At 35.6% G+C, this 22,500-nt stretch overlaps 1 protein-coding gene across 9 annotated transcripts in view; it reads left to right on the forward strand.

The window, feature by feature from the left end:
- LOC137645814 (uncharacterized) overlaps positions 1 to 22,500 on the forward strand; it is a 605,492-nt gene that overhangs the window by 119,866 nt on the left and 463,126 nt on the right. Inside the window, exon 1 of one of the 9 annotated variants that reach the window (XM_068378780.1) lies at positions 12,266 to 12,531. The exons of the other annotated variants lie outside the window; for them this stretch is intronic. The gene's annotated coding sequence lies outside the window, so the exon portion shown is untranslated. Of the gene's footprint in view, positions 1 to 12,265; positions 12,532 to 22,500 lie in introns of those variants that run through there. 9 annotated transcript variants of the gene reach the window in all.

The raw sequence follows: 22,500 nt of genomic DNA on the forward strand, positions 1-22,500 counted from the left end.
GACGTGAATGTGTGTGAAACGACGCTGAGGTTGAGGAAAGGTGCCCACTCCTGAATCTGTGTGTCATGTACTTTGGAAGTTTGGCAAGAAGTACAGGCGCGGACCCAATCCTTAGCATCCTTAGAAATGCCGTGCCAAATGAACTTTGTCTTCAGCAGCTGTGCAGTAGAACGGCACGAGGGATGTGAAAGGCCGTGAATGAAATCAAACACCTGTCGGCGCATGGGAGCAGGAATCCAAGGTCGCGGTCTACCAGTACTGACGTCACAGAGGAGGGTGGTGTTGGAGTCTTCGAGGGGAAACTCTTCCCAACCGAGGGCCGTGCAGGATGTCCTACAAGCTTGATACTCTGGATCCTGTCGTTGGGCTTCAGCCAGGGCGTTGTAATCCAATCCCAGTTGAACGGCAGCCAACGTGTTTCTTGACAGGGCATCGGCAACGAGATTCATTTTCCCAGGGACGTATTGAAGGGTGCAATTGTATTCAGCCACGGCGGAGTGATATCGGCGTTGACGGGCGGACCAGGCGTCAGACTGTCGAGTGAAGGCGTGCACCAGAGGCATGTGGTCTGTGCGAATGACGAAGGGTGTATCTTCTAAGAAATGGCGAAAGTGACAGACAGCCAAGTGCACCGCCAGCAATTCTCGATCGAAGGTAGAATAACCCGATTCTGCCTTGGACAGTATTTTGCTGAAGAAGGCCAATGGGCGGGGCGAGCCTTTGACCACCTGCTCAAGTACTGCACCAATAGCGACGTCACTGGCATCAGTGGAGAGAAGGAGAGGGGCGTGTGGGATAGGAAAAGTGAGAGCCGCAGCAGTTGATAGGGCCTTCTTTGCATTGCAGAAGGCTGCTTCTTGAAGGGGACCCCACTTCAGGTCCTTTGGCTTGCCCTTGAGGGAGGCGTATAGGGGAGCAAGAGTGGCGGCAATGGCTGGCAGAAAACGGTGATAATAGTTGATCATGCCCATGAATTCCTGCAGAGCTTTGATGGTCGAGGGCGCGGGGAAGTTCTGAACGGCTGCTACCTTCTCAGGGAGGGGATGGACTCCTTCAGGAGTGATACGGTGCCCTAAGAACGATACTTCATTGGCGCCAAAAGTACACTTGTCGTAACGGACAACAAGGCCATTTTGTTGCAGGCGTTCAAGCACGATGCGCAGGTGACAGAGGTGTTCCTCTTTTGAGGAGGAGAACACAAGTATGTCGTCCACATAACATACACAGAAAGGGAGGTCCCCTAAGATGCCATCCATGAGACGTTGAAACGTGGCTCCAGCATTACGAAGGCCAAAACAGGAGTAATTGAAGGTGTATGTACCAAACGGAGTGGTGATGGCAGTCTTGGGGATGTCTTCTGGGTTCATAGGCACCTGATAATACCCCTTCAGGAGGTCGAGCGTAGAGAAAACCTTCGCTTTGTGCAGGTAGGAGGTCACGTCGGCAATGTTTGGGAGGGGGGTAGTGATCCGGTTCTGTTTGCATGTTCAGGCGCCTGTAATCCCCGCACGGACGGAGGGAGCCGTCTTTCTTCAGAACGATGTGTAAGGGTGACGACCATGGGCTGGAGGCCTTTTGGCAAAGACCCATTTCCTCCATTTCGGCGAACGTCTGTTTGGCGGCTGCCAATCGTACCGGTGCCAGACGTCTGAATTTTGCGAAGACTGGGGGTCCCGTCGTCTTGATATGGTGATAAATACTGTGCTTGGCAGGAACCGTGGGCGTTTGGCAAAGTTCTGGACGGAAAACTTCCAGGTACGACGTGAGGAGGTGGGCGTAGGCATCCGTGGGTGCGCTGATGTGGAGAGCGAGGTTAGAGGGGGCGGGTTTGAAGAGGTGTCGACAAGTACGAGTCTGCGTTGACCAATCGTCGGTGGGCAACATCGCCCAGAAGGGGGAAATGAGAGACGAAATCAGCACCGAGGATTGGCATTGTGACATCAGCAACAAGAAACTTCCAATTGAATTTACCGTTTCCGAACGATAATGTGAGGTTCTCGTAACCGTAGGTGGGTATCACAGATCCGTTGGCAGCTACCAAGCGGACGTCGGCAGATGTAGACAGACTACGTCGTGCCTTGAAGAGTTTCCTTGGCAAAAGAGAACGACAAGCACCCGTGTCTACCAAAAATCGCACGCCCGTTCCTGCATCCTGTAAAAAGAAAAGATTAGAAACACGGGAGGCCACCGCCACAAGCGATGGCCTACTTACACGTTTTTTGGCCACTGACAATCCTTGGCACATTTCTTCGCGGTTGCCCCGAATCTGAAGTGGTAGTAGCAAAAACTGCGGCGGATGGGAGGTAGTAAGTGGCTGTAGAAGTCGTTCGTTGGGGCGCGAGCGATTGGTGGGTGGTGGGCGGCTTTGTCGCTGCTTCAGCACGTCACGGGGTAAGCGTGTATGTCCTACGGCATTCATGTCAGCTTCGGTTGACGTTGAATAGGCATCCTCTTCGTCAGGGGTGGAGGCATTGATGGAGGTCTTGAAGTGGCTGTCCATAAGGGCGTCGGCTTTGGTCATCAAGTCCTTTATGGGTAAACTATCGACATTGGGTAAATGGCGTATCCAAAGGGCACGAAGTAGGTTCACCTCACGAGGAGAGCCGTCTGCGGCAGGTTGAAGGCGAACGATACTGGTCATTTCCCTGAGGGCAAGCGAAGCCCTTTGGTCCCTCAACGGTTGTTGCGAGAGCTGAAAAAGCTTTGCTATATGGGCGGCTGGCGATGGCGAGTACTGCTGCAGAAGGTATGTTTTGAGGGCGTCATACGCTATTGGGGTGTCTCCTTGTTCACAAAGCCAGTCGCATATTTCTGGGAAGGTGTCCTCGGGTATCGCCGCGAGAACATAATCCGCTTTGGTGGTTGAGCGAGTCACGCCCCTGATACGAAACTGGACTTCTGCGCGCTGAAACCAAGCAAACGCCTCTCCGCTGGCAAACGATGAAAGTTTGAATGGAGCGGCCGCAGCACCAACTGCCGTAGAGTCCGTCATAGTACCAACAATGAAGGGGCGAGGGGTTGGGGGTGGAAGGCGGTGGGAGCGAGTCGACTTCCGGAGTCACCAATGTGACGGGCCGAGAGAGGGTTGTGAACTCAAAGGCAGGATGCAATCAACTGACTTGTTTATTAAGGAACCCTCTCCTTTATATACAAAACCTCAAGGCAACAGGACATAACATGTTCGAGAGACAGACAATGTTACAGAGCAAAACCGGAGACATGATCATTCAGGTTCTTTTTAGTGCTAGGGAAGAGCGCAGATACAAGCATAATATATACAAAAGGAATTATGTACAATTGTGTGACACACGGTTGGTACATGGCAAAGTCATTCAAACAGTTCTGTTAAGAGTTTACTGCTTTTGTTCCTTCATTATAGTTATTTCTTTATTCAGACATTTTCATAAATAAAAATATCCGCATAAATGGTTTACGTTTTACAAATAACCTTTTTATAGCAAGATCGCCGTGGAACTCATTGTTGACTGATGCATTTTATCCTAGGTAGACCAAATGAATTATTTTCAATGGAAACTAGAGCACTTACTAGTGTAGAAAAAGCTGCCATTGTTGATTTTTTTTTTCACGTGGTGTCATAAATTATGAATAGAATTACATCTAACTTTTCATGAAAATATTAAAGTCATAAGATCTAGCATTTAGAGAAGTTAATTTGTTAATTATGTTTTTTTTTTTTTTCAATGTATATCGCTGACTAGGAAAAATTCACCACCATCTTCATTCCCAGAGTGGCTAATGAATGTCTAATGTATAATTAATGCATCTCTCGAGAACACAAAGGCTCACTCGCACAAAAAACAGTTTTCCATTCTAGACATATGGCAAGAAGTGAACCCACATGTTCTAAATTTCAATCTTTCCCCACTGTTGTATCTTGCTTTTCCTCAACCTCTGAGAGAGATTTATGTTTTGGTGAGAAAGGTTTTGTTGACCTTTTATCAGACTGAGAATTTCTCAGTTTTTAGAATATTAACTTTTCTAAGAAACTCTTTATAGATAAGATTTAAATTTCTATTTATCACAAATTTTTACCCCATAAGTTATTTATTTTTTATCAATTATATTTAATATATATTCTATTTTATTCATTTATTGAACATTAATATCGATAATATTTTGTCTTCCCGATGTTAATCGCGCCCGGTCTGTAATAGTCGATTTTGACTCACTGGGCTGGTTAATCTCCTTCTTTCAATAATAAATAACAATAAACCTCCATCTTCCAATCTGGCCTCCAAAAGGAACCACTTCCATCATACATTCTGTTTGTGGCCTTTTTGAAAAATTTCACTTCCTTTCTGTTAACATATTCTCTCATCTTATTATAGTTTATCGTCAATTTCAATTAACTTTGCTGCAACACTTCTCAGAATAAATTATGCATTTTGATTCTTACTCTTGCTATGACGTAACATAGCCATTCACTGGCACTTATCATCCAAATAACCACCTTGTTACTAATCCATTCGTAACGGTTTCTTTCAATCAAGAAACCTGCACCTATACTGTATATATATATATATATATATGTATATATATATATGTGTGTGTATATATATGCATATATATATATATATGTATATATATATATATATATATACATATATATATATATATATATATTTATATATAGATGTACTGTGTGTATATATATATATATATATATAAATTATATATATATACATATATATACACACATATATACACACACACACACACATATATATATATATATATATATAGTGTGGGTACGTCTGTATACTTGTGTGTTTGTATATATATATATATATATATATGTATATATATATATAAACATGTATATACATATACACACACACACACACACACATATATATATATATATATATTATATTCATAAATGTATTGAAATAATACATACATATTTATATACGTATATACATATATATATATATATATATGCATATATATATATATATATATATATGTACCCACATACATATAAAACTGAAATTGAAATAGTGCGGTGGTAATAGATTTCTTAGTGATCGGGAAACAAGGTGAAATGTGAATGTTGGGATAGAAAAAGTTAGGTCTCCTCCTACGAGTATCCAGTAATTAGGTAAGTCTTTAGAAGTATAACTAATACAATGTTAGGGTAATACGGTGAAGAGGTTAATAGCCTTGGCAAGTTGTAATTTACACCTTTCTCTTTTTTTTTATAATTCTCGGCAGATCCTGAAAGGTTTCAACCTCGTATGACATCATTACCAAATTGTTGTTTTATCACAGGTCCCGTAAATCCTGGAAGTATGGTGCTTCTGCCCACAATTATAAAGTAATTACCTGCTGGTTTAATGTTACTATGATAATTACACTTATCAGTTTTCAAATGTGTAAATTAGTATTTTTAAATTGATTTTACTTGTTTCGTTACAGGTAAGGATGTTCCTGGGTGTCGTTTGATACTTCATCAACAATGTGTGTGAGCGAATGGGTAAGTATGAGAGTGTATTGTATATGAAATATTTTCTAAGTCTTCGTTGCTAGTCGAATTGTACTTTGACTACAAGGAAACTACAGATATCCTCTTTCATTTAATTTTGTTCAATATATGATGTATACTATGGATATACACTAACGGCAGATTTATTTAAATTGTATCATAAATAATCCAGAAGACTCCCCTCTAATTTAGACTGTATACTTTATAGAAAATCTATATACAGCATTTCACACTCTAATTATTTACAATTCATGAAATGTTATAATTAAAGTTTTCGCGGCAGTTTTCGAAAGAATATGACGTGTATTTACTGATATCAACAACGTCAGTTAGATATTTTGTGAACGTTACCTTTAGTTGTATTCAAAAGAAATAGTTACTGTTCCTGTATTCTTTAGATTAAAAATTATTGTATTAATAAATAGTGCTTGCACTCTGTTTATTTACCTGAAACGAAGCATTCGACAACCGTAGATTAATTAAATTTCACATAATATCCGAATCCCATTAGCCCTTACCACCCAACTTTTAGAATAATAGGCTTAATGGGGCCTTGGAGTCTGTCTTAATTTTATTTTATCAAGCATTGAAACGTGGACTCGAATTCACTGTTAATCATATTTTTGGTTTGTTTCGTTATTCAGATATCGGCATGTGTATCCCGTAGACTTTTATAGGAAACCTCTCCTTCCCCTATTTCTTATATCCCTGCTCTATAGTGGTCGATGTGTGTAAAAACATAGTTTATTTGCTAAAGTGTTCAAGTTACCATTGTCCTTCAAATATCATATTCGCAACTACGGGTTATTTTCCTTTCCTTGTACTGCCTCCTGTTCGATGATGTTCTTAGGGTCATTGAGTCGCATTGAGATAAGACAGCTGTTTCAGCAATAAGCAGGCGGTCTCGGAGGAAAGTACTGGCGCTTGTCTTCTTCGGAAATGGGTTTCTCCGTGTATAAGGTAATCCCTTATATGAACGTCCTTGTGAAAAAGAGGATTGTTCAATCTTTTGACCCTGAATTATAAACATGGATTCATGATAACAAGAATCTTGATTTGCATCTGTTATATAAATAGGCAAGCTTTGCTCGTTTGTTTTTCATGAGGATACGTACTTCGGCCAGTTTATTTGTCTACAGTTGGGGATGTAACGGGGTTTTTTCATATTTTTTTTTCTTCCTTATTGGATTTTTCTCTCTCTTAGATTTCTAGGAACTGAATAGCGAATACTTTGTAGTCATGTGAGTTATGTTCTAGCTTTCGTGGTATTTCTACTTTCGCTTGTATATTGGAATGATGGGTTTTTTACTCATAGGTTTGTGGTGGTGGTTCAAGATCTAAGCCTTTTTCTCTCTTCTTTATCTCTGGCCTCAAGTAGTCTTTGTTCACTTGATACTTGTCTATTGGTTTTATCCTCTTTTCGTAAGATCTTAGCATGTTTGTGTTCGTGGCTGGGCGTATTCCTAACTTCATGTGGTTTACTTGTGTCACTGCTCATTCTTTGGATTATTGTGAAATATTGTTATTTTCTTGACGAATACCCAAGGACATCATACATGTAAAAAAAGTTCAAGTTTTGTGGGTACTACCATCGATATAAGGGAATAACGCGTCATAACAATTGGCGAAATACTGTAATGTTTGATTTTTTTTTTTTATTTACTGCCCTAGGGCAGGAGTCCTGAAGTATCATATGACGTTGTTTGTTTCAGCTAATACGTAATTTGGCTCTCAATTGAAAACTCTCGTTTTAGGAACATAATTTGTAAACTGATTGACCACTAACCGGAAAGCTGTAGTGTGCTATGATGGGACATAACAAGAAAAGCCAAGTGGTCACTAATTTTCTCCACTATCGCTAATTTCAGATTCTCTGGCGTCCAATTTTATCTTCCAGTCAATATTGTTTATTAGTCATAAACAAAACAGTTTTATTATAACGCAGAAGTAAATGGTAGTGACAACGCAATAGATGAGAAATCACATCGGGGCTGACTCAAAATAATAAGAATTTTTTAAACTAAAAGAAATCATTATTAAAATAGCGGAATCAAAATGATAAATGAAATGATTAATTTATTACATCTAATTGGTGATACAATAAATATGACCATCAAAGATAAACGTGAGTTTTGTTCTAAATAATGTAAAATAAATTTTTAAAATAAATTCCATAAAAATAGTGTACAGAACCAAGATCCATGAGAAGCAATAAAGCTATATGCAGTTCAAATGATAAGTATTTAGTTCACAACGGAGGAAACATAGTTGATTACAGGAATTACTTTGAATTCAATCCAGTTGTACAATTGTTAGAGCTATTTTCAAAAGATCAGCTGACAATGTCAATACAACACCCGTATCGGATTGAAGAAAGCAATGCTTTCGATTCTCTTCTGGGAGATTTTTTTTTATTTGAGTTACGTGATCAGTTCAAAGCGCTTTTAAAATGAATTGATATAAACTCTTATATAATTAAAAATGGAATTGAAATGCTGAGTTATATTTTCATATAAAATCTTAGAAAAATATAGAAATCTAATAAGAATAGAGACAAATATAAAAAGAAACTGCATTTTACTGTTTTTGCTTGATATTGCATTTTAAGATTAAGTGCGAACAGCGCAATACTGATGGAGGGTAGAGAAATAAAAAGGAAATAGGTTAAATTATTAGAAATAACGTGACTAAGACCATAAGCAAACAGTTGTTTTCCTAACAGGTATACCGTGCTCGAGCATGTGTGTCTAAATAAAGAAATAGAAAGTAGTATTGACCAGAAAAACTAGTTGCTCCTTAAAATCTAGGATATAGATATTATTATTATTATTATTATTATTATTATTATTATTATTATTATTATTATTATTATTATTATTATTATTTTCTTTTTTTTTCGTTTTTAAAATGCTGCGTTGCCCAGTAGATATCGAAAAAACTCTGAGATATGATTTTGAAAAATTAATTATGATCCCACTGTTACTTTTTTTATTTATTGGAATTATATAATTTTTATTTTGTTTTAAAGAGGAAAAACCTGATAAATGGGAGATATTAGTGTTGGTGAAAAAGGCAAAAAAAGGAGCCCTGACTGATTGCAATAATTACAGAGTCAACACTTACGTCACTAGTTATGAAAATATATAGTAGGCTTATTCTAAAAAGACTGGAGAGAAAGATTGATGAAGAACTGAAAGATTAACAACCAGGATTTTTTTTTTGAGAGTCCAGCGTTGTTATGGAATTCCTCTTAAATATGTAAATTTGATGAACTCTGTTCATGAACATAGCAAGTGGAAAGTTAATGTTAATTGAGTCTTATCAAGTGAATTTCCAGTGAACAGTGGAGTACTCCAAGGGAATGTGTCGTCACCTATGTTGTTTATCGTCATCATGGATTTTGTTATCCGTAGAACAGTCGGAGATGGTGGAGAAGGATTGGACTGGATTGGTGATAGGAAATTAGCAGACCTAGAGTATGCTGATGATGCTGCATGTCCATGTCAGCAGAACACCACAGGATTTGCAATGCTTGCTTCCCAGAAGGCACGAAATATCACACGAGGCTGGGCTCAAGATGAATAAAAGAAAGACAGAGATGATGAGAACGGAGTATGCAATGGAAGATGAAATATTAGTGGAAGGAGAAAGGATTAATGAGGTAGAATCATTTAAGTATTTAGGAACTATGATCTCTAATACAGTTTTTAAAATTAATGTTTAGTGAAAGATTGAAAAAATCAAATCAGACATTGGCTATAGGTTAAGCAAAATTTGGAAATCAAATCGCTTGAAATTACATATAAAAATCTGACTATATATCAGTTTAGCGAGATCGGTATTACTATATGGACATGAGTCATGGTATTGCAATGAAACAATATCCATTTGATTTAGTAGATTTGAGAATAAAGCCCTCAGAGGGATATTGGGATTTAAGTGGCAGGACAGCATTAGAAATGAAACTGTTAGAGTCATTACTCGATCATGCTGAGGGGTAGATGGAGATGGTTTAGAATGTTCTTCGCTTTCCCCAAGAGAGATTAATTCACCAAACGTTCAGCTGGGCTCCACAAGGCACTAGAAGAGTTGGAAGACCCAGGCTTACATAGCTGAGGACTATGAAGCGCGAAGTAGGAGAAGTATTGAATTAAAAGCTCAAGATAGAGATGACTGGCGAAATCTAACCGAGGCCCTTTGCGTCAATAGGCGAAGGAGGAGATGATGATGTATATATTTCTATATTTCATATTGTTGGACGCTAAGAACAGAATTCCTGATATGACGTTTGAGTTAAGCGACGTTAATTGCGGATGCTTAGGTCATTGTGTTATTACCATATTAGGTGTCTTGCGCAGTTGTAAATAACATCAAAAGCATACCTTGTTTTGACGTAGTGGAGGATCGTAGAATTTTGTGTTCAACGCTGATATTTCTAGGGGAAAACAGGTCGAAACACAGGGAGCCTTCGTGGACTGGGTATTACAGGTTGGGGGAAAGACATATTTCAGAGTCCTTCATTCCCAGTATCATTTAGCCTACCGCATTCCTCGTAAAGCCTATCAAGTGAAGTAAAGATAGATGCTCTCTCTCTCTCTCTCTCTCTCTCTCTCTCTCTCTCTCTCTCTCTCTCTCTCTCCTGCAGGTAGGAAACATGTGACCCGACAGCCATTTGTAAAAGAAAAGCTTTGAGATCAAGACCTTGTTACGTGTGACAGAGCTTTCAGTAAGCTTTGGTGAAACGATTGCAAATAGTCATCCAATTATGCTCCTGGTAAACAGATAATGGTTGAAGTATTTATTATAAATATAATTTTTCAGAATCCCGTTGTTACGAGGGTTATCTGCAAATACTATGAAGTTGAAAAATGTTGACGCCAAGTATTCTCATTGTACGCTCTTATTCATACATATTTTCTTTTTCTTACAGATTTTTGCCCAGGTGACTTTTCCGAGCTTTAGCTCACGTTTTTTTTTTTTTTTTTTTTTTCATTTATAATGCCGTCTTACGTTCATTGCCTTTGGAAGAGAATAATGTTCTATTCACTGTACTCATTCATTAAGATAACTAGCGATAGTAGATATTTGATAAACTAACCTAGCTGTAGTATTTACACTTTCAGATTTATTTTATTTGTTTCCAATCTAGTTATTGCTCTGATGTCTGATGGAAACATTCATGTGTCCTCTTTTACGTTAGGCTTCTATATTACTGTTCATCTAGTATCATATAATAATTTATATCTTTTCTTTATTTACGCCTCTTATGTTTTCTCATCAGAACCCTTTTTGTCTATAGCACTTTGAATTTATGTCTCTCTCTCTCTCTCTCTCTCTCTCTCTCTCTCTCTCTCTCTCTCTCTCTCTGTATCGTGCATAAGTGATAGTGCGTTCAGCTTTCAAACATTTGAGATAAGATCTGTTGATCTACAAAACGAATGAACAATTATTGTTAGTCGTCTGCTGTGGGCTGCAGCTTGGTTGAAATGGGGTGGGATACAGACCTTGGCGGTCAGCTCTCCGTCAAAATGTACGGTATCAAATAATTAGAAAAGAGCGATGGTCTTTATTTTGGCGAAGCAATGCCATTCATGAAATAGACGACGTTTCCTTCTTCTCGTCTGTGGCATATCTCATACTAATGTATGCCTCTTGAACTAACAGTTGTTTTCCGCAACGCCTCCATTAACTTGACAAATTCTAAGCGATGTGAAGATTGTAAACCCCAGACATACAAAATGAGGGATTTTCACTTAATATTTCCTGCCTCAAATACATCTCTACTTTAATCAAAATTTCAACAGCTCATGAGTGAACAAAACGTTTATAACGTAGACAGTCGACACTCTTTAATTATCTTTAGCACTTGAATCTTTTGAGAACTTACGTTACGTTTCCAATCCGTAATACCCCTTTACAGTTTATAAATGTTGAATTTCCTCTCTGAGTAAAAATTTCCCGCTATGAGGTGTTTGAAATTCTTACATTAAAGGGGAATGAAAACTTTAGATATGCAATAGTCCGAAAAGCTTTGTATTACTCAGCATATCATCTAGCTTCTCATTATCTTTTTTTTTTTTTAATTGATCTTCGATGCCTTCAAGATCTAATCTTGATCAATCCCAAAATTTAAACCCGTAATTTATTTACTTTGAATTACACTTGAAAAATATAAGCATTCAACAGTTCCCCAAACTTCACCCTCGACAGTGCATACAAGTTTTAATTACTGTGATTTACAGAACTCTTCAACCCTTACCTAGCCTTCTGGGGAATCACTCTCGTAGCCAAACGTGTTCCCCTCTTGTTGAGAACATTTCTTCCTCCCCTCTTCGTGCGGACTCATTCTGGAGTTGTGACTTTTCTTCATCATGGATTTTATTTTCTTTGATTTTATTTATTACAGACATATACTTTTAGTTTCATTCATATGCTATTCTCTTTTGTTTTTTACTCTTGTCCACTTGTGCTGCTAGTTGTCTGCACACGTTCATTTTGTCATGTAAGCATAATTGTGCTTGTCTTTTTGTATAATGCAAGTGTATTCATAAGTCATTAGTATTCCAGAGAATTAAAATAATTATAACTTTAAATTGGACAGTTTTTCCTATTCTGCTAAGGACACGCCATCATAAAATGTTTAATTAACTACATGACGAACTTCCAACAGGTGAAACGTAGGCAGGTCACGTAAAAATCATTTTCCCTCTGGATGCTAAACTCATTTTCAACCGGTAGATTTTCTAGTCTACCGTTTGCTCTAATTAGAAACGGGCACACTGCACGGTACAGCTGAGTTAGGCAGTAATACTGTTTCAAGTAAAGGATTTTGAGTTGTGTGAACGTTGAAGTTCAATTACAGTTTATACCGAATTTTACGCAGCATTACAACAATAATAATCAAATCATCAGAAGATAAGCGTTAAAATAACTGACAACAAAATTAAAAGAATTGGACTTTTGCGCGGGGGAAATTCTATATTTGTTTACGTTTTTGGGAAGATAGGAAATATTTCCACTCAAAGGTAAGAAGACAATGAACCTTTATGAAAAAGAATCTTATGGTGAAACGTGTTCAAATGAATTTGAAATCAAGAAAATCTGATTCTAAAGAAATTAAAAGGAGACAACGGTGAAAAGTAGAGCAGTATTTTGAGGATTTTTTCTAAATTTCCTTATTATTTTCAGAAGAATTGTGGTTTAAATGAAGAATTCTTCTACACGTGAATTCCAAGAACATGGCCATACATTGGTATGTACAAGAAATGTGAAAACAGTTGGCCAATTTTTACTGTTTTACAGTGGTCTGTGAGTTCACATACTTGTTTACCCGGATGATATTGCTCAACGGTCATAGCCTTTCATTTGGTAATTTGATTTTGCAAGCAATGAGCCAATTCAGTATCTTTCAGTCGTCCTTAATCGATAACGTGTGTCCTAACGAGTCTCATTCAACTAGCTTTGGATTGCATGTTTGTGCAAAAAAGATAAAAATGATGGCACGGTGATCTGAATGTTGTGCTTTCTTTATGTTTCTTCAAAAGAATGACATTGTCAAGATAGTTTGTCCCCCTTTCGATCTGGTTTAAACCTGCGGTTTTCTTATTATCACAGGCTCTCTCTCTCTCTCTCTCTCTCTCTCTCTCTCTCTCTCTCTCTCTCTCTCTCTCTCTCTCAGGGAGCTGCAATTTTCTGCCGTACAGATTTATCGTAGTAAAGAGTAGAAAGGATTTAAATTGACCTAGATCACTATTTTAGATACTGCGGACTTGTTTGTCGAAGTAGTGGGAGCGAGCCAATATTTTAGGCCAAGCCTTGTGTGTTGACAAAATATCTACGGATTTTGTTGAGTTACAACAAACCCCAAGCACTGGGGAGCTTCCTCCCTCTGAGGATTAGTTTTGCCCTTCGAAGAAGTTTGCTGAGTTATTGTCATTGCATCTTTTCTCTCAATTTCAACGCGATAAAGTTCAAAAGAAACACGGCGATGCATTATCTTTTGGCAAAACAACAGAAAAGATTTGCTGGTGGTAATAATTTGTTCCCTAGTTTCCAGATTGGGTTTCGCAACGCTGTACAGAAATCCCTTGATTGTTGTCATGAAGTTTAGTACTGCCTTTGACTGTGTTAATCATGAAGCACTTGCTTTCAAATTCAAACAAGTGGGAGTAGGTGGGTCTTTTCCTAACATTATTATTGAATTTTTAAGTAATAGATTGCAAAGATTAGTTGTTCATGTATATCATAGAGAGCACAGGAATTTGATATCTGGTGTTCCATAGGGTAGTGTTCTGGGCCCATTACTTTTCATACTACATATACATGACATGTGGTTTGGCCTAGAAAACAAGCTCATTGCATATGCAGAGGTTGCTACTCTCTTTGCATCAATTCCTTCACTTGAATGTAGATCTGGGGTTGCTGAATCCCTTAATAGAGATCTAGCTAAAATTAGTGCATGGTGCAAATTATGGGGTATGAAGTTGAATCCTAAAAAACTCAGGGTATGATTGTTAGTAGGTCAAGGACAGTGGCTCCTCATCATCCGAATCTCAGCATTGATGATGTTTCTTTAACTTTGTATGAATCTTTCAAAATTTTAGGTGTGATTCTCGAGGGCAAATTTACTTTTGAGAAACACATTAGGTCTGTGTCTTCTTCAATTACACACACAAAAAAAAATTGGCTTATTGAGAAAGTCTTTCTAAGATTTTCGGTGATCAATCTATTCTGAAGAAATGTTTTAATTCTTTCATTCTACCTTGTTTCGAGTATTGTTCTTCTGTCTGGTCTTCAGCTGCTGATTCTGATCCTAATTTGTTGGACAGAAACTTACGGTCTATTAAATTTCTTATTCCTGATCTAGATATTAATCTCTGACACCATCATTCAATTAGTTCATTATACATGTTGCATAAGATTTTTCATAATTCTGACCATACTTTACATTCAGATCGTCCTGGAGAGTTCCATCCTGTTCGTAATACTAGGCATGTAGTTAATTCTAATAGTCAGGCCTTCTCCATCGTGAGGCTCAATACTACACAATATTTTAGAAGTTTTATTCCAACTGTGACCAAGTTGTGGAATGATCTTTGTAATCAGGTAGCTGAAGCTGTAGAACTTCAAAATTTCAAACTTGCAGCAAATGTTTTTATGTTGAACAGGCTGATGTAAGTCTTTTTATAGCTTATATATGACATATCTCTTTTGATGTTACTGTTTTTAAAATAATTTATTGTTAATTTTTTCACATCGTTTATTTATTTCCTTATTTCCTTTCCTCACTGGGTTATTTTTCCCTGTTGGAGCCGGTGAACTTATAGCATCTTGCTTTTCCAACTAGGGTTGTAGCTTGGCAAGTAATAATAATAATAATAATAATAATATTGGAGTGTAATTCATTTGCTATTATCTTATATCCTCTCTTTACTAGGCTACTTTTCCCGTTGGAGTCCTTGGGCTTGTAGCAGCATGCTTTCCGAACTATGGTTGAAATAAAAATAACGATGATAATAATAATGATAATAATAATGATACAAAAGTTGCTTGCGTAGCCGCACCAGCATGAGTACTGAGGTCGATTATGGGAAGGGCCTAAAGTGATTTAAACCCGGTATATGAAAAAAAGATCTAAGCTCGGAATTAGGTGTCAGGTTATAATCGATTGTGATGGGTTCCAACTTCTGTAAATTCTATTCCCTGTTGCAAAGCCTTGGTTGTGGTAGGTAAGTGTACTTCATACTACTTACTAACTGTTCAATTCTAAATTTCTTGTTTCATTTTACGTCGAGTAGAACTGAAGGTGATCCACCATTTTTTTCCCCCAAGGCGTTTCTAATATTTAGTAAAAGTTTTTCGAGTGTATGTATTGTGTGTTCCTCTTTTGTCCATCTGTTCGAATACGTTTACATATGAATAAAGAGATGATTTTAAATAAACCAATGTATGCTCTCATATGTAACTAAAAATATATAACCATTCCATCCATACACATAAATATAAACTTTTAAAGAAGAATACGCCAGCTAAATAGTTTAAGACCCTTTCAATCTTTTGATACAATTGTCAGTGATAGATAATCTGACATTTTAAAGTCATTACTTTACATTATTCGTAAATATATAGTACTCTGATGTTCTGTGGCTCAATTTTTCATATTCGTATTTTGTCAGAATGATTAATAGTAAGTGTATAGTATACTACGAATTTTGTCATAATTATGTTGATGATAAGATTGATATTTTAGCAATTTATTCTGGTACTTTTCGTTTACGGAAGGTTTTAATCAGTCATCACCTATAAATCACGCAATTCCATAACTTGATTAAGTCAAATGTAGGTGTACTCAGTATACAAAGCATCAGACATTTCATTTGATTTTTTTCTGAGGAAGTCTTGTCGGAGAGTAGTTCTATTTTTACCGACATGCATTAACCCTTTTACCCCCAAGCTATTTTGAACTTTCCAACCGTTAACCCCCAAGCGTTTTTTTTTTTCAAGCACATTTTGCAATATATATATATTTTTTTTATTGCTCTAACAGCCATAATTTTCATCATAGAGAGGTCAGGTTGGTCTCATTATTTTGGAAAATGCCTGAAGTTTCTCATAAAGTTATCAAAAATATGCAAAAAAAAAAAATGTAAATAGCAGTTTTTTGCAAGGACGTACCGGTACGTCCATGGGGGTAAAGGGATGAGTTTTGTGAAACGTACCAGTATGTCCATTGGGGGTAAAAGGATTAAGTTTGGGATAATTGTTGATGATAAATATCCGATCATTTATGCACGAATTCAGATCTCCCTAAGTGTTTTGTATACAGTTGCTCAAACTCATACACATGCGCATACACATGAATACAAACGTGAAAATAAGTGTGGTACTGTGCGTGTACTGTAGCTGAACTGTGCTTTTTCTCATTCTAACCGAAATTCGAGTATGCTGAACAATTACTTTAGCTGAACTGTACTTTTTCTCATTCTAACCGAAATTCGAGTATGCTGAACTGTACTTTTTCTCATTCTCGAGTATGCTGAACTATTACTGTAGCTGAACTGTACTTTTTCTCATTCTAACTAAAATTCGAGTATGCTGAACAATTACTGTAGCTGAACTGTACTTTTTCTCATTCTAACCGACATTCGAGTATGCTTAACTATTACTGAAGCTGAACTGTACTTTTTCTCATTCTAACCAAAATTCGAGTGTGCTAAACTATTACTGTAGCTAAACTGTACTTTTTTTCTAATTCTAACCAAAATTCGAGTGTGCTAAACTATTACTGTAGCTAAACTGTACTTTTTTCTAATTCTAACCAAAATTCGAGTGTGCTAAACTATTACTGTAGCTAAACTGTACTTTTTTCTAATTCTAACCAAAATTCGAGTGTGCTAAACTATTACTGAAGCTGAACTGTACTTTTTTCTAATTCTAACTAAAATTCGAGTGTGCTAAACTATTGATGTAACTGAACTGTACTTTTTCTCATTCTAACCGAAATTCGAGTATGCTGAACTATTACTGTATCTGAACTGTACTTTTTTTCTAATTCTAACCAAAATTCGAGTATGCTGAACAATTACTGTAGCTGAACTGTACTTTTTCTCATTCTAACCGAAATTCGAGTATGCTGAACTGTACTTTTTCCCATTCTAACTGAAATTCGAGGATGCTGAACAATTACTGTAGCTGAACTGTACTTTTTCTCATTCTAACCGAAATTCGAGTATACTGAACTATTACTGAAGCTGAACTGTACTTTTTCTCATTCTTACCAAAATTCGAGTGTGCTAAACTAATACTGAAGCTGAACTGTACTTTTTCTCATTCTAACCAAAATTCGAGTACGCTAAACAATTACTGTAGCTGAACTGTTCTTTTTGTCATTCTAATCAAAATTCGATTATGCTAAACTATTACTGTAGCTGAACTGTACTTTTTGCTCATGATAACCGAAATTTGAGCGTGCTAAACTATTACTGTAGCTGAACTGTACTTTTTCTCATTCTAACCAAAATTCGAGTATGTTGAACTACTACTGTAGCTGAACTGTACTTTTTGCTCATAATAACCGAAATTCGAGTATGCTGAACTATTACTGTAGCTGAACTGTACTTTTTCTCATTCTAACTGAAGTTCGAGTATGCTGAACTATTACTGTAGCTGAACTGTACTTTTTTTCATTCTAACCAAAATTCGAGTGTGCTAAACTAATACTGAAGCTGAACTGTACTTTTTCTCATTCTAATCAAAATTCGAGTATGCTGAACTATTACTGTAGCTGAACTGTACTTTTTCCCATTCTAACCGAGATTCGAGTATGCTAAACTATTACTGTAGCTGAACTGTTATTTTTCTCATTCTAACCAAAATTCAAGTATGCTGAACAATTACTGTAGCTGAACTGTACTTTTTCTCATTCCAACCAAAATTCGAGTATGCTGAACAATTATTGTATCTGAACTGTACTTTTTCTCATTCTAACCAAAATCGAGTGTGCCAAACTAATACTGAAGCTGAACTGTACTTTTTCTCATTCTAACCAAAATTCAAGTATGCTGAACTATTACTGTAGCTGAACTGTACTTTTTTCTCATTTTAACCGAAATTCGAGTATGCTGCACTATTACTGTAGCTGAACTGTACTTTTTCTCATTCTAACCAAAATTCAAGTATGCTGAACTATTACTGTAGCTGAACTTTACTTTTTCTCATTCTAACCAAAATTCGAGTGTGCTAAACTAATACTGAAGCTGAACTGTACTTTTTCTCATTTTAATAAAAATTCGAGTATGCTGAACAATTACTGTATCTGAACTGTACTTTTTCTCATTCTAACCAAAATTCGAGTATGCTAAACTATTACTGTAGCTGGACTTTACTTTTTTTCATTCTAACTGGAATTCGAGTGTGCTAAATTATTGCTGTAGCTGAACTGTACATTTTCTCATTCTAACCGAAATTCGAGTATGCTGAACTATTACTGTAGCTGAACTTTACTTTTTTTCATTCTAACCAAAATTCGAGTGTGGTAAACTATTGATGTAACTGAACTGTACTTTTTCTCATTCTAACTGAAATTTGAGTATGCTGAACTATTACTGTAGCTGAATTGTACTTTTTCTCATTCTAACCGAAATTCGAGTAGGCCCGCTAAACTATTACTGTAGCTGAACTGTACTTTTTCTCATTCTAACCGGAATTCGAGTGTGCTAAACTATTGCTGTAGCTGAACTGTACTTTTTCTCATTCTACCCGAAATTCGAGTATGCTGAACTATTACTGTAGCTGAACTTTACTTTTTCTCATTCTAACCTGAATTCGAGTGTGCTAAACTATTACTGCAGCTGAACTGTACTTTTTCTCATTTTAACTGAAATTCGAGTATACTAAACTATTACTACTATTACTGTTGTTGAACTGTAATTTTTCTCATTCTAACCGGAATTTGAGTATGCTAAACTATTACTGTAGCTGAACTGTACTTTTTCTCATTCTAACCGGAATTCGAGTATGCTAAACTATTACTGTAGCTGAACTGTAGTTTTTTCTCATCCTAACCAAAATTCGAGTGTACTAAACTATTATTGTAGCTGAACTGTACTTTTTCTCATTTTAAACGAAATTAGAGTGTGCTAAACTATTAATGCGTTCGATTTTTCATGAAAAGAAGTAAGTTGTGGTTTGGGGGAATGTTTTAAGTGTAACAATGTACCTATTGTAGCTGATTATAGGCCTATCATTGGAAAAACAGGATGAGGTTGTCTAGATTTTCCTTCTATTCGGGTTTCTTGTGAAAGTTCACAATATTTCAGGAAATTAGAGCAAGTTGATGCACAAAAGTACATAATCTTATTGATTTTCATGAGAAAACAGGATGCATCGGAATCAGTGTGACGAAAAAAGTTCTGTTAAGCTTCGAAATAAGGGTCGACCCACCTTGTAAACTAGAGAAGCAAGAAACCTATATCTAGGACGAAAATCCTAAGATTAAAGGAAGCGAATTACAGGTAGGAGTGGTTGGAGCAATTGTTGAAATGGCATCGGTAGTGTAGAGAAACTAAGCAAGGTGACTTAGGTAGTATATTCATTCGTGGAGCAATCTAATAGGTCATGCACTTTACATGATAAACTTCCACGTATTATAATGACCACGTGGGAACAAGAAAAGTAAAACTGTATGTGATTCTAAACAATAACAAGTGAACAAAAAGCTCAGAAGGCAACTAAATAAATGAAGAAAAGAATTTCCACCCCATTCGGTTCTACTTGAACTTAAATAAAAGGTAATGGAAGTTTGGGTTCAGAACCTATTATGCAGCTTAAAGTTAATAACATATCACAAGAAAAGCAACTAAATAAGGCAATTGGGAAGAGCCAGCAATCAAAGAGATTATCTTAGATACTCAAGCCAATTAAGCGAAACAAACCTAAAGAAGAAATTGTGATAATTTCAAATTACTCAAGAGAAGTTGGGTGAACCATTTTGTAAAGTTTGATACTTTTAATATCCAATTTTGGGGAGAGGAACTCTAAACGGTTTCATTATCAAGAAAAGATGGAAATGTAAAAGTAAAGCATGAATAAAATATTACGTTAATAATCCTTATATTTTCTGAAGCACTGATTAAGGGGAGAACCAAGCACATACAACTGAAGATAACTGGGAGAAACGGATAAATTGTCTACAGGGTATTGAAACAATTCACCAGGTATTAGAAGGGAAAAAGAAGAAATAAACTTATAGAAGGAATAAGATTCAGAGCTATAAGCAGTATTGCAGTAGCAAATAAAATGTACATATTTAAAAATATATTTCTCTTGAGTTGTGGGCTTGACGGATTAATCAGGGCAACGTTTTTTTTTTTTTTATGTTACTAAACTAAAGTTTCAATGTAAGAGGAATAAAGTTACACAAAAGAGACTGAAGGATGCTAGAGAGAATTCAATTTTGTTGGAGTAAAAGAACATATGATATAAAACAATGATATATATATATATATATATATATATATATATATATATATATATATATATATATATATATATATATATGTGTGTGTGTGTGTGTGTGTGTGTGTGTGTGTGTGTGTGTGTGTGAGTATATATATATATATATATATATATATATATATATATATATATGTGTGTGTGTGTGTGTGTGTGTGAGTATATATATATATATATATATATATATATATATATATATATATATATATATATATATATATATATATATAATATGTGTGTGTGTGTGTGTGAGTATATATATATATATATATATATATATATATATATATATATATATATATATATATATATATATATATGTGTGTGTGTGTGAGTATATATATATATATATATATATATATATATATATATATATATATATATATATATATATATATATATATATACTGTATATATATATATATATATATATATATATATATATATATATATATATATATATATATATATATATATATATATATATATATATATTCTGATTAGGGATACCTTCCTTAGCGTGGCGAAAGGGCTTGTGTATCGCCATGATCAGCAAAGCTGTACCAGTCAGGGCCACCCATGCTACGTTGGTTTTCTGTAAACGGTCGGACTAAAGTCTCCCATTATCACCAAATCTCAGTGGCCAGCATGGTGATGAAAACTGGCTAAACCCCAGACATGAATAAAGACATGTCTGAGGCCTTTGTCCTGCAGTGGACTAGAAACGTCTAAATTTGTTGTTGTTGTTATATATATATATATATATATATATATATATATATATATATATATATATATATATATATATATATATATATAGTATATATATATATATATATATATATATATATATATATATATATATATATATATATATATATATATGATTAAAGTGTTGATGTTGAATGCTAATAGAAGCAAAATATTTGAATATGTTCAGATGAAATATTTGCATAGTATGTATGTGTAGTCAAATAAGCAATGGTAAGTTTAAGAAATGTGAAGATGCACTGTAGTGGTAATAAGGTTACCATACATGAAAGGATCAAGTACATTATTTTGAGATGGTTCAGTCATGAGGAAAGAATGGATGACAATAAGATAGTGAAGAGTGCGTAATTTAGTAGTACTAGGAGGTAGGAGGAGAGGAAATCCTCTAAACGGTTGGATTGGTCGTGTGAAACGCGTAATGGACTGATAGGCCCAATGTTTTTGAGGTGATTCGACACGCTTTTTTTGCGGATGTTTTACTACTCGTGAGGTTTATTCACGATTCAACAGTAAAGGATAAATGTAACAGTGACTTGTCAGGAGCCACGTCTTAATGTTTTTATATTTTGTGTGTATATATATATATATATATATATATATATATATATATATATATATATATATATATATATATATATATATATATATATGCATGTGTTTGAATAACGGTATATATATATATATATATATATATATATATATATATATATATATATATATATATATATATATATACAGTATATATTTATATGTATGTGTGTTTGTGATTATGTGTTATTTGTGTGCCTGTGACAGTATATACAGTATATACGTGTTTATAGATAGATATGGTATTTGGCCATGTTATTTTGTGTTTGAAATTAATGATTGTAATGTCTAAGTGGCGTCTAATAGTCGAAGACAACTTCTCTCCTGACAAACAGAGTTCCAGACAGGTTTCGATACGAGACAAAAACTGCATATACACTTTTCAATTTGATATCTGGTGTCGACACGTGTCTCGAATAAATGTTTTATGCGATTCTTCTTTGGGACTTCATTGGCTGAACGATGGAATTGCACGCCAGTATAAGAATTATGGCGTCAAACTGAAATTAATTAACAGGTTTTTAAATGAAAACTTTTAAGATTCTCTGAAATTGAAAATGTCAAGATTGATTTTTAAACACATGAATAATTTTTCGCAAGGCTTCACAGGATTTCATGATAGA

The sequence above is a fragment of the Palaemon carinicauda genome, chromosome 8 (genome assembly GCF_036898095.1).
Source record: "Palaemon carinicauda isolate YSFRI2023 chromosome 8, ASM3689809v2, whole genome shotgun sequence".
Taxonomy (NCBI): domain Eukaryota; kingdom Metazoa; phylum Arthropoda; class Malacostraca; order Decapoda; family Palaemonidae; genus Palaemon; species Palaemon carinicauda.